Genomic DNA, 13,793 nt, shown 5'->3' with positions numbered 1-13,793 from the left:
TTATAAAAAAAAAACGAAACGCCGCGACTCGCGGAGTTTGTAAAGGGCAAACACCGCAAGTCGCGGAGCTTGAAAAATCCAGAAAAAAATAAAAACGCTGGATCAGATCAGTTTGCACACCACAACTCAAAAAAACTGCGAAAATACATACACAAATTCACCACAAAATTGAATTTTTTCACCATTTTTCATCAAATCTTTCACAAAATCATGTTGAGAAGGATGCTATCAAGGAATTACTCAAGAAAAACGGTAAATTTCTACACCAAAACACCCTTTAATCCAAAAATTAGTGTTCTTGAGCAATTTTATACCCAATTCGATTTTGATGCTTTTTAGTGTAATTATGGTTAAATTGTTTATGTATTATGCTTGTATAACCTAGATTGATGCTATTTAACATGATTAGAAGCCTTAAACTTCAAATTTTGAGTAATCTAGGGTTTGTGTTCTTGAGTAAATTTGGGGCTTTTTGATATAAACAGGTTATGGCCGATTTTTGTCATGAATTGTTGCTAAATTAAGTAGTGTAACATGTTTAGGTAGTTAAATGATCCAAACCATGAGCCTAAACATGATTTTTGAGAATTAAAGTGGACTTTTTCAAGTCTAAAATTCATGAACTTGATTTTTGAGAGATAATGCCATTTGAAACTTGTTTAATTGCTAATAATGATTATTTTGACATGTTATATGAGTTGAATGCTTATGAACTTGACGGACATTTTCGTATATGCTTATTTGAAAAAGTGTAGATTTGATAAAAATATGAAAATGAGCATAAGTTTGATATAAATTGATCATGTCATTGTAATTATTTTGATTGATGATGTTGCCGACACTAATGCATATTTGGATGCACAAAAATTGTGTTTGATGTGTTTTGCAGACTAAAAGGGGTGAATCTTCATCCCAAGCTCGCAATGCTCCTCCTGAGAATGCGGAACAACAGGATGTTGATAGCTATTATAAACAAGATATACCTCATCCAGTTATGACATTTTCAGATATGCACGTGGAGAATTTGCACCCGAACTTGAGATTTGACAGACTTTGGATAGATTATCCAAAATACCAAAGGGGCTTGTATACTCTTCATTCTAAAGCTGTTGAAGTACCTAGGGTAATAGAATGGGAACCGTTAGAAGCTGTAGAATTGGCCGGGCCAATTAGAGAATTACTTACACAGAGGTATGGTAATTCTACTTTTAACGACTGGGTACGTTTATTCAACATGCGTAGACCTGTATATAAAGTATGGTGTGAAGAATTATTGTGTAGTATAGAAATAAATGATCGGGTATATACGCCTGAGGAGTTAGACATGGCTCAGGCCTTACGTATATATACGCCTGAGGAGTTAGCATCTGCCGATTGTAGAGGGTTGATATTGAACGGTAGGAAAATTAATGAAAATTTTGATACGCATGGTGTATGGAGTCAAATGACTAGCCATCACCGATTTAAAGGGGGAAATTACTCTTATTTGGATATAGATAGAGCTGAATTAAGAGTAATTCACAGGTTTTTAGCCAATTCGATTACACAACGAGGTAAGAATAAGGAAAAGGTAAATGAACAGAATTTGTTTTACCACATGTGTATTCGAGACCCACAAAGCGCTGTAAGTATACCTTATTGTGTGGGTTATTATTTATCAGCTATGGTTAGGGGGATGAGACCGCATAGCATAATAGGAGGTGGTATATTTATTATATTAATTGCTGAGTATCTCAATGTGGATATAAGTCGGGGGGGATTATTAATCGAAGAACCAGAACCCCACGATACAATTGGTTTAAATGTATACCATGGTGCTAAAGTTTTGAAGAGGCGAAATAACACCGCAGTACGATATAATGTAGACATCCACAGGTTAATAGAAACCAACAGCCAGGTAATGTGGGAGGGGGAAATGAAATGACAGAAATGCAAAGGTTTATAGCTTCACAAGAGTATGAAAATGCTAGACATAGAGCATTTGAAGATTGGCAAGTTCATCAAAACCAAATCATAGCTCATTGCCAACATGTAGGTAGAAACTATATTCCTACTCCATCGCCCGTATTTCCTCCCTGGTCTATAGAGATCCAACCACCGTATCCTACGTATAACCCAGCCGAAGCATTCTATAACACATACGGTTATGCATGGAACCCCTACTGGTATCAGTATCATCCCTAGTCTACTTAGTTTTATTTATTTTATTATTTGTAATGTTGATACATTTAATACTTATGTTAATATTATAATAGTTTTTATAATTTTCTAACTTTTATTATTAGATTTTAATAATTTTTGAATGTGGGGTAATATACCAAACTTCAAAAATATGTATATATGTTTGCAGTTTATCTTATGTATACAACAGGGTAAAACAACGCATTTTCAAAGACTGGCATTAAGTTCAGCAAAAGCTAGTTTTGACGACAAAACGAAAAACAAATGTGATGTAACTACAAGAAGGAATGAACAAATGATGTGCACCATTTATCATTCAGCAAACAAACGCCAATATGTTTGGAAACTTTGGTAAAATTTAATCATTTTTCTACGCTAATCACCCTCAATAATTTAAATTGTTACTGATTTCTTGCAAATGAGGGCATTGCAAGATCTTAAGTGTGGGAAGGGGTTAAATTCTTTCGGATTTTTAAATTTTTTTTACTTTGAACACTTGGTTACCATTAAAAATACTAGTAACGTAGTAGTTGTATTAGAATCTAGTGCTCTCTGATAATAAAGAACACCCCTAGTCTTATATACTGACTACCCAATTCTAGTAAAAATTTTCAAAATTTTCAATTAAATGAACTCAAAATCATGTTTATACATATTTATGAACGATAAAACTAGGTGTCAACACCGAAATTATTGTTACCTCGTAAAGGACATAAATTGAGAAACAAACCAAAATGTTAGAATTCATTTAAGAATGGAATAGAGGAGAACAAAAAGGCAAATAAAAGAAAATAAAAGCAATAAAAGCCAAGTGTGGGAAAATTTACCAAGTTATTTTAAACATATGTCACATATTTCTGTAACAAATAATTGAAAATACTTTTGTTTTGAACGATAATTAACTGTTTTACCCAATTTACTGTAAGAAAGATGGATCTACACGATGAATCAATTCCATCATTAAAAGGAAGTAAAGTCTTCCGAAAAAGAAACGCGCTTCTTGATTTAGGTCCGGAAGTTGTCGTCCAGACCAGCTGTAGGTTGACGAAAAATCTAGAAAAGTCATCTCTAAAATCAGCAGGAAATACACGGACCTCAGCATAAAACAGGGTCGCCAAGTGGTCAGACTTATCCTAACCATGAGAGGATCTATCTTGTAAAATGGGGAGGGCGCCGTGCAAATTAGCTGGATAAGACTAATAAATCAGATCCCCAGAAAGGATAATCTCCTTAAAGATCAAAAATCAGCTTTTAAGACTGATATTACTCAATCCTTGAGATTGACCTTAAAGATTGAGAATTACAAACTCATGGAATTCGATGATATCTAAACTCGAGCTTGAACGAGAAAATATTTTGATCAAATTATAAACCGATTTGTTTTCTGAAAACCCATTTTCAATGCGTTCATTACCATTGAACGTAAAATCCTAGGAATTCACCTGGAATTCATTAGGTCATCTGAACCAAATCGGGTGTCAACCGTAAGAACGGTGGTTGCATAGCATGGTCAAAGACAGGACCTTGTGCCAGACCGAAAAAATTATAAGGGTGAGCTTTACTATTGCTCCTACAAAGGATAGTAATTGCGTCCGACACGTTATATACCATAATTAAAAGCATGTCAGGGGACATTGCCTTAACAGTTGCTTGTTCAACGCTTTCCTTTACAACCGGACGGTAGTTTACCGAAAGGTAATATTCGGAACAAGTAAACTGGACGTGTTGCTTTCCCAATACAAGGTTAGCAAGTGGGTGACACAAAACCGCAAGTTTTGAGCTAAAATTTTCAAATCTGAAACCACCAAACCCACAAAAATATTTTGCAAACACCGGTGAAGGGTTATTTCGGAAAACTTATCTTGGGTAAAAGCTAGATTTAATTTTCAAAAAGATCAAATGTTTTCATAAAGATTCAATTTCCTTAATGGATCTAAATTTTATAGTCATGTGGGACTGTAAACCACATCGTTACTACCATTGTTTATACCGCCGTAAAGAAATCACGGATGTACAAAGTGTGAAGAATAAAGAAGTGATTCTAGTATTTCAAGACTATATTGCTTGAGGACAAGCAACGCTCAAGTGTGGGAATATTTGATAATGCTAAAAACTGACATATATTTCATAGCATTATCCCTCAAGAAAGACAAGCTTTTAGTTGCAATTGTCCTATTTACAAGTGATATTCGTTTAAATAATAAAAGGTGAAGACAAAAGACAGATTCGACGAATTGAAGATGCAAACGACCAAAAAGCTCAAAAGTACAAAATACAATCAAAGAGGTTCCAATTATTGATAAGAAACGTCTCGAAATTACAAGAGTACAAGATTCAAAACGCAAAGTACAAGATATTAAATTGTACGCAAGGACGTTCGAAAATCCGGAACCGGGACCAGAGTCAACTCTCAACGCTCGACGCAACGGACTAAAAATTACAAGTCAACTATGCACATAAATATAATATAATATTTAAATAATTCTTATAATTATTTATATATTATATTTATTTAATTAAAACGTCGACAAACAAGAAAACGAGAATTTTGAGCTGTCACCTACCACCATGCGATCGCATGGCCTGGAGGCACAAAAGCCATGCGATCGCATGGCCAACTTTTTCAGTTCACAGGCCTATAAATTTCGAGCTTTGGTGTACCGTATATCAATTAATCTATCTCTCTCTCAATATATACGTAATATATATATATATATATATATATATATATATATATATATATATATATATATATATATATATATTTTTTAATTTTAATTTTAATTTTAAATCCTAATAATAAGGGTATGTTAGCGAATGTTGTAAGGGTGTAAGTCGAAATTCTGTCCGTGTAATGCTACGCTATTTTTAATCATTGTAAGTTATGTTCAACCTTTTTAATTTAATGTCTCGTAGCTAAGTTATTATTATGCTTATTTAAAACGAAGTAATCATGATGTTGGGCTAATTACAAAAATTGGGTAATTGGGCTTTGTACCATAATTGGGGTTTGGACAAAAGAACGACACTTGTGGAAATTAGACTATGGGCTATTAATGGGCTTTATATTTGTTTAACTAAATGATAGTTTGTTAATTTTAAATATAAAGATTTACAATTGGACGTCCCTATAAATAACCATATACACTCAATCGGACACGATGGGAGGGATATTTATATGTACGAATAATCGTTCATTTAACCGGACACGGGAATGGATTAATAGTCACTAGAATTATTAAAACAGGGGTGAAATTATGTACAAGGTGTGACAACCCGGAAATTTCCAACCAAATTTAAACTTTAATCTTTATATGTTTCCGACACGATTAGCAATATTTGTTAAGTTAAATTTCAAGAATTTTAAACTATGTTCATACATTCATTCAACCTCGACCAAGTTCCAACAATTCACGAACCATTAAACAAATATGATTATATATGTATACGTGTATATATATTATAACTTGAAACGTAAACAAAATATTAGATTAAATACTTTATATGATTGTATCTGTTTCAAAATGTTTATCAATGGAATTAGAAGATAAGATCAAATGATTGAATTATCAGATATATTGAATTATGATTACAAGTCTCTGTTGAAAGGCCCACGTTGATTTGAGAAATCTTTCCATTTTAACAATATTCGGAAAATGATAAAGTGATTTATAAATAAGAACAAATTGTCATTCATTGAGAACTAGACAAAGGATAGTGGAAGATTAAATCTCATAACGACTCGATTGATCTATTTAGTTGCAAACGTACAAAAACGTTTTCAGTTTAAAAAGAACTTTATTATTAAAACGTATATAACTTTTATAAATATCTAGAACCACTTTTGACAACTCATTACTTAACTAGTATGATAAAGATAACGATATTTATATTTTATTTTATTAAATATATATAACGATTTAAATTAATATTATATATATTTATACGCGTATTATACGTACATAGTTTTATACTTTTACTATACTTAAACTTTACCCTTACTTTATTTTTACTTTACTTTAACTTTAATAATTCACTTTAATAATTCATACTTTAATAATTCATACTTTAATAATTTACTTTAATAATTCGTACTTTAATAATTCATACTTTAATAATTCATTTTAATAATCCATACTTTAATAATTCACTTTAATAATTCATACTTTAATAATTCACTTTAATAATTCAAAAATCTATTATAAATAGAATTCAATAGGTTTCATTATTTCATAGAAACTTGAAAATATTTTTCTCTAAACTCTCTCAATCGATTTACATATATATATTTACTCCGTATTATTTCAAGATATTATTAGTATACATAAAATATTACGACGGAGTGTTGTCCGAGTGATTTCGAAATTGTTTTTCGAGTTGGATAGGATTAAGGAAATTATGGATTATAGCTATGGAGTTGAATGAATATGGTTCATGGGTATGCTTGTGAGGTCAATATAGTGTTTATCATTTCCGTTGCATCTACGTACCTTTCCTGCAATATTGAATCTCGATATTGATACGTGAGTACTCATAATTTAACTTTTACATACTAATAGTGTATCCCTGACTAGTGCTCGAGTATTTAGGATTATGCATGCTTGTACTTTTGATATTGCCCTTAGACAGGTTAGGTTGAATCTTGAATTAGTTACACTTGCAGTTGAGATAAGGTATAAGATATGCATGTCCTTGGAAAGCTAGCGAAAAATTAAGAACTTTTTCTTTAGATATCGAATGGTTTCGATGAACGGATTAGAAGTTATAATCAATTGAATTTTCGATATTTTTATTAAAAATGATTATTATTATCGTCGTTTTTATCGTCGTTCTAGTTTTATCTTATTATTATCATTATTATTATCTTTATCAATAAAAGGGATTTATCATTAAAAATTGTTATTTTTTTTATTTATTACTATCGTTATTATCGTTAAAGTTATTATTAGTATTATTATTATTATTATCATTATTAATATATATATCATTATTTAAAAATGGTTATTGTTATTGTTATTATTATTATTACTATATTATCATTAAGATAATTATTAGTATTATCGTTAATAATGTTATAGTAACTATCATTATTAATATTAGTGTAATTAAAACAAATATTTGTAACACCTAATTATTTTGATTACTATTATTATCATTATTATGGACACGATATAAAAGATGATTTAAAAGCTATTAAACGAAACGATTAGGAAATAATGAGTAAGAGTATCATGATGAAATTAAAATATTATAAGATATTGATTTAGATAAAATTATCGTTCTTATTATTTTTATCATTACTATTATTATTAAAAGTATCGTTAGTATTAAAACTATCATTTTAACAAAAATTATCATTTTAATAGAAATGTCATTGTTACTATAAAATATCATTATTATTATTATTTTAAATTTAAATAGAATTATTATTTTAAGATAATATTAAAAATTATCGTAAATATTAAAGTTATCATAATTAGAATTATCGTTTTATCATAATGTCATCTTAGTAATTATAAATATTGATATTTTTATAATAATAATTATTATTACAAAATAATACAACTTTTACTTACTATCAGTATAGATATTATTTTATCAAATAAATATGTGATACAAACATATTTTACTACGTGTAATAACTTACTTTAATAATACCTATCATATTATCTTTATGATATTAAATGAACCCTATAAATTTTATTAATTAATATATATAAAAGTATATTTTATTATATAAATTTAATATAAAATTTTATTTATTAATAAATAAATTATATTATTTAATCTAATAAATCTTTTAAAAATATTTAAAAATATAAAACGACGATATTTAAACTATATATTAATCATGTATAGATTTTTGGAAATTATTTTGAGTCAAATTTACTTTTGTTGACTTTTGCATATTAGTCTCGAGCATTAGGATTGTGGTACACTATGACTTGACCTAATTTGTTAGACAAATATTGACCAACACATAAATATATATAATTAATTTAGGTTCGTGAATTCGAGGCCAACCTTGCACTTGTTCAATGACGTTATATGTATTTTTACTACGAAATACAGTATGGTGAGTTTCATTTGCCTTTTTCCCCTTTATATTTTTGGGACTGAGAATACATGCGCTTTTATAAATGTTTGACGAAATAGACACAAGTAATTGAAACTACATTCTATGGTTGAATTATCGAAATCAAATATGTCCCTTTTTATTAAAGTCTGGTAATCTAAGAATTAGGGAACAGACACCCTAATTGACGCGAATCCTAAAGATAGATCTATTGGGCCTAACAAACCCCATCCAAAGTACCGGATGCTTTAATACTTCGAAATTTATATCATGTCCGAAGGAGGATCCCGGAATGATAGGGGATATTCTTATATGTATCTAGTTAATGTCGATTACCAGGTGTTCACCATATGAATGATTATTTTTGTCTCTATGCATGGGACGTATATTTATGTGAACTGGAAATGAAATTCTTGTGGTCTATTAAAATGATGGAAATAAATGATTATGATAAACTAATGAACTCACCAACCTTTTGGTTGACACTTTAAAGCATGTTTATTCTCAGGTGTTAAAGAAATCTTCCGCTGTGCATTTGCTCATTTTAAAGATATTACTTGGAGTCTTTCATAGCATATTTCGAAGAACGTTGCATTCGAGTCATTGAGTTCATCAAAGATTATTATTAAATCAATTTATAGTTGGATAGTAGATATTATGAAATGATATGCATGCCTGTCAATTTTCGATGTAAAGAAAGTTTGTCTTTTAAAAACGAATGCAATGTTTGTAAATTGTATAATATAGAGGTCAAATACCTCGCAATGTAATCAACTATTGTGAATCGTTTATAATGTATATGAACGGGTCCTTTCAGTTGGTATCAGAGCGGTGGTCTTAGCGAACTAGGTCTGCATTAGTGTGTCTAACTGATAAGTCGATAGGATGCATTAGTGAGTCTGGACTTCGACCGTGTCTGCATGTCAAAAGTTTTGCTTATCATTTTGTGTCGAAAATTAACTTCTTATCATCCTCAGGAAATTACCTGCTTATCATTTTTAGTCTAAGACACGTCTTGCTGCATTGATTGCATGAATAGTGTATAGACAAAAATTCATATCTTAGCATATCTACTAAATCATATCTTATCGTATTTGTTACTTTAAACTTTGCCTGACATATCCTGCAAAGTCCTCCGTAATCTACGAAATCTTTTCTATGTAATTAGAATACCATCCGTTAGCCAAAATCATTTCATATCGGAAAAAAAGAATCCTTTCTCCAATCGTACGAAATGGAATTCGTCATCAGTTCAAGTCACTTAGATTCCGAAATGGAATCCCATTCAAGCTCCGAAAGCAGTGTGACCGGAATAGATCAGCCAATCAGTCATCACCTATTCTGGATGAATTGGGGATGGGTTCGTAGCCTCCTCAATCATTGGAGATAAGAAGAAGGTGATCCCTTCCATCCACCACATTGCCTTCTTGACGAAGAACCTGAAGCACTTACCGGCGAACCTGTTCGAAACACCATTTTCTCGCTCATTTCCAGAGTATCTCGTCACGATTATATATTACATCAAATTTTAGATTTTATTTATCCGCTCGTCCGAACCGACAATCACCCCGGTGTAATAGAAGAAGTCAATGAGCTTCGCGTTCGGGTAGTGGCTTTGGAGAATATGGTGCAGAGATTACAAACACCAGCAGCAGCAACAACAGCATAACCAGTACCACCATCATCAACGCCAACAGTACCATTACCACCTCCAACCACAACCGCATCGTAAACCTCAACTTCACAATCCGTCCCACGAGCATCAACGTCATACGAACCATAGATACCAAGGAGTACCAACAACAATAACTGACGAAGTATTAATTCATAGCTTCATTGGAGAAACATTCCGCGGTAATTATGTAATCTCTAAAGTCTTAGAGATTATCTAATCTAGTCCTAACCATAAATCAGTTAAGCGAACCAAAATGATAGAAGAAAGAGTAGAAACCCTGACAAAAATGGTGTGTGATCAACAAGCTAAACTTGCTTTACCAACAGCATCAACAGTACCGTCAGCGTTACCAGCATCGTCAGTACAGTCAACCTCTGGATCAACAACACCGATAACATCACAAACTCAGTCAGTTCAAGAATCACTGTGGACATCATTACGAATCAATAACGTGTATATTGTATCAACGAGTTATGAAGAATTAACTCATTCCCTCTGAAGAAATTATATGTATATTATATATATATATATATATATATATATATATATATATATATATATATATATATATATATATATATTGAAATAAATCATTCCGTGCTAAGCTATTGTGTGTGAATCTTAACTACGCGGTTAATTCATATTATAAATATGCAATAATGTACGTCCTTCGGCTGCAACTTAACCAGCGTTAACTACAATCTCTGTCGCAATTCAACAAATTCCAATTCATAATAAATCAAGTATATATTTGATTTTACACTTTCATCATCGATGTACCCGAAACTTTTCAGATAACATCATTCGTACTTTGCGAAATTCACAAGAATTCCACGAACTGAACATCATACATCAACAAATAACGAAGTATTAATTCATAATTTCAATGTAATTAAAGAAATACTGCGTAAAAGTTATGTACTTTTTAAAGCCTTTAGGGATTATTCAATTCTAGTTTCAACCGTAAATCAAATGAGTTTAATTTAACATTAACTCATTAAATCTATGTTACATCTGAAGAAAATATACATATATATATTTTCATAAAGACTGTAATAAAATTCTTTTGTACAAAATATTAATTGTGAAATTTTTTTAACGAGATATATAAATTCACAATTAATATGTTACATTCTTCGAATCTGATTCAGCAAATTATCCATTATACTCCCTACTTTCACAATAATATACATTCTTTTATAGAAATCAAAACAACCATACTCATTCGAAATTTAATTACATATTCTGATTTTGAAATCTCAAAATTCAACTTGAGATATGACCAAAATCATCACTCTTAGATCCTTACATCTTTCACAAGCTATATTTTGACTTCAAAACTGTGTTAGAACATCAAATGTATGTTAACAATTACAATCTGTGTTCAAACCCTTCGAAAATTGTTGAAGACACTTCGAATGATGAGCAATCGAGATGATGATCCAACCACATGTTACCCACAGTTATGTACCCAAAAAACTCTTGAAACCAAAGTAAAAGTTTAAACAACGTATCCGCGTCAGATTCTTTGACATTTATTAGCAAAAATAACTTTGCGACTCCTATTCAAAGTAGCCAGTTTTGTCACAGCTTCAGCAAGTCAACTTCGACTTTTCAGTCAGACTAACCTTATTATAACCTTGAGATATACACCATCGTTACCAGGGAACCTTTTACATTCCACCACATTATTAGCAGATGTATCAACAACTTCATTACCCTTTGACTTTAGCCTCTCCAAAAAGTCGTTATAATTATTCATTGAAACCCCATCATTTACTCATTCGCATCTTGTAATGAGAATTGCCATACGAATCATTGGGAATTAGCAATCAGTATTTTGAAATCTCACAGCATGTCTACGCCAACAATTATATGTGTATATATAACGTCTATCTTCTGGACTTAATTTGAATGTGAAGTTTCTGAAAAACACTCCGAACTACGAATTGGTTCTTCGAAAATGGAAAAAATGCTGATGAAGCAGCAAAAACTATAAATGACTTTAAATGGTAAAAGCTGGATGATAATGATGAAGTGTGCTGGCAAAGCGTAGAAAAAGAGAAGTTTTGGAACTGGAAAACGGATTGAGCAAAGTAGGAAGGAGGTTGTGGACAAATTATAAAGACTGAACCTGACTTCAAAGGATCCAAATGATTCAATACCTGCTGAAGTCGTTAACGAATACCTTGCTCCTGACTCTAAACCCCTGCGGACAATATTCTTCATCATCCTTTGATATTAGAAATTCTAAAATATCATCGTATCTTTCATTATAAATATCCTCCATATTTCTGAAGATATTTTTTTAATTTTTCTTATTTGAAATCATTTACCTCTTCGCGCTATCTGTATTACATCATAAAAGAAACTATTTTAGTTTCTAAATTCTGAAACATTCAAGTTAAGATAGGAATATTTTGAAGTAGTGTTTGGAACTGAAGCATGAATTAGTATAATATAATGACACTTGATCAATGTGATTATATTACAGTAAGTCATGCTGAGTTTCTAAATGGAACGTAATGATTCACAGATCATAACATCATCATGTGCCATGTTATACGACTCTTGTATTCTATTTAACCTCTAAAATATCAAGAAAACATTTCTTGATTATTTATGCCTTTTCCAAGGTATTCTAGTAATTTGACAAGTCAAGATCGTGCCATCACAATTTCCTTCCTAGAACATTAACAATGTTCATTCCGAAATTCATATCTGTGAATTCTGGACCATTACAAGCGGTGCTTAATCACAAGAAGAAGAAACGAAAGGACAAAACTCCGAAATAGAAATTGGGGTATAAATTGTAGCAAATAAAAGAGAGCATTAACTGTGAATGATAATGATTATAGAAGACAGAAGCAGAGACTTTGAAATATAAGGGAACATATAAAGCCCAACGACAAACCAGAAATTATAAACCATATATATCGATGCATATAGCAATATAAAGACACGGGAGAAATAGAAACACTATAAACCCAAGAGTATAGTAGAAGTAAATAGATTCTTCCGGCGGTAGATGAAAAATAAGGATGACCGATATGAGAGTTAGAAGTATATCGAGAATCAGAACTGGATGGAGCATATTGATGAATACTTTAAAATATGAGTTGAGGGGGAAAGAATGGAAGGTGATGAAACATGACTAGGAACTTAGAAATCAACAGATTTAACTCACACAATGGCGGAATAAGTGAATCAAACCCTCTAGTGAATAGGTTAAGTTTTTTTTGATTAATTTAGACAAACCATAACTAAATCAAGTGTGATTAGATCAACACCTAGATCTATTATTCACCACCTGGTGATTTGGACTGAGAGAGAATCGGAGGAGCTCACTAGATCTGAGTGTGTGTAACAAATGAGAGGCTTAACCTAAAATGAAGAACATAAGACTTTATATACCCCTGCTGTTGACTCATCCATACGATTCATTCATCACACGTACGAGGTGGCTTCATCAGCCGTACGGGTGATCACTCACTCGTGTCTTCTCATTTAGGTTGTAATTGTGACTTAGCTCAGCATCAACCGTGCGTATGATCCTGTTAGCCGTACTAGTGAGGCTTCACTCGTACGTCTGACTAAGTCTAACATAGTCAGACATCTAAATCTCGTTCCTGCAGTTCCTGTAACCACATACAAACACGAATAGGATAATAACGAGCAATCATGGTGGCCTGTAAACTGTTGTACCTGCAATGGACGTGGGTAAATGTCTAGGGACTCGCATAAAATGCATCAACAGAAGGTGTGAGTTGTAAGGAAACGAAGAAAATCTCCAACAGAACAATTAAAATGGACGATCGCATTTAAAGCGGATCCTAATTCCCTTGATTACCAGAGAGTCAA

The sequence above is a fragment of the Rutidosis leptorrhynchoides genome, chromosome 11, assembly GCF_046630445.1.
Source record: "Rutidosis leptorrhynchoides isolate AG116_Rl617_1_P2 chromosome 11, CSIRO_AGI_Rlap_v1, whole genome shotgun sequence".
Taxonomy (NCBI): domain Eukaryota; kingdom Viridiplantae; phylum Streptophyta; class Magnoliopsida; order Asterales; family Asteraceae; genus Rutidosis; species Rutidosis leptorrhynchoides.
The sequence above is the reverse complement of the archived record's forward strand: the minus strand, read 5'-3'. Positions refer to the sequence as shown.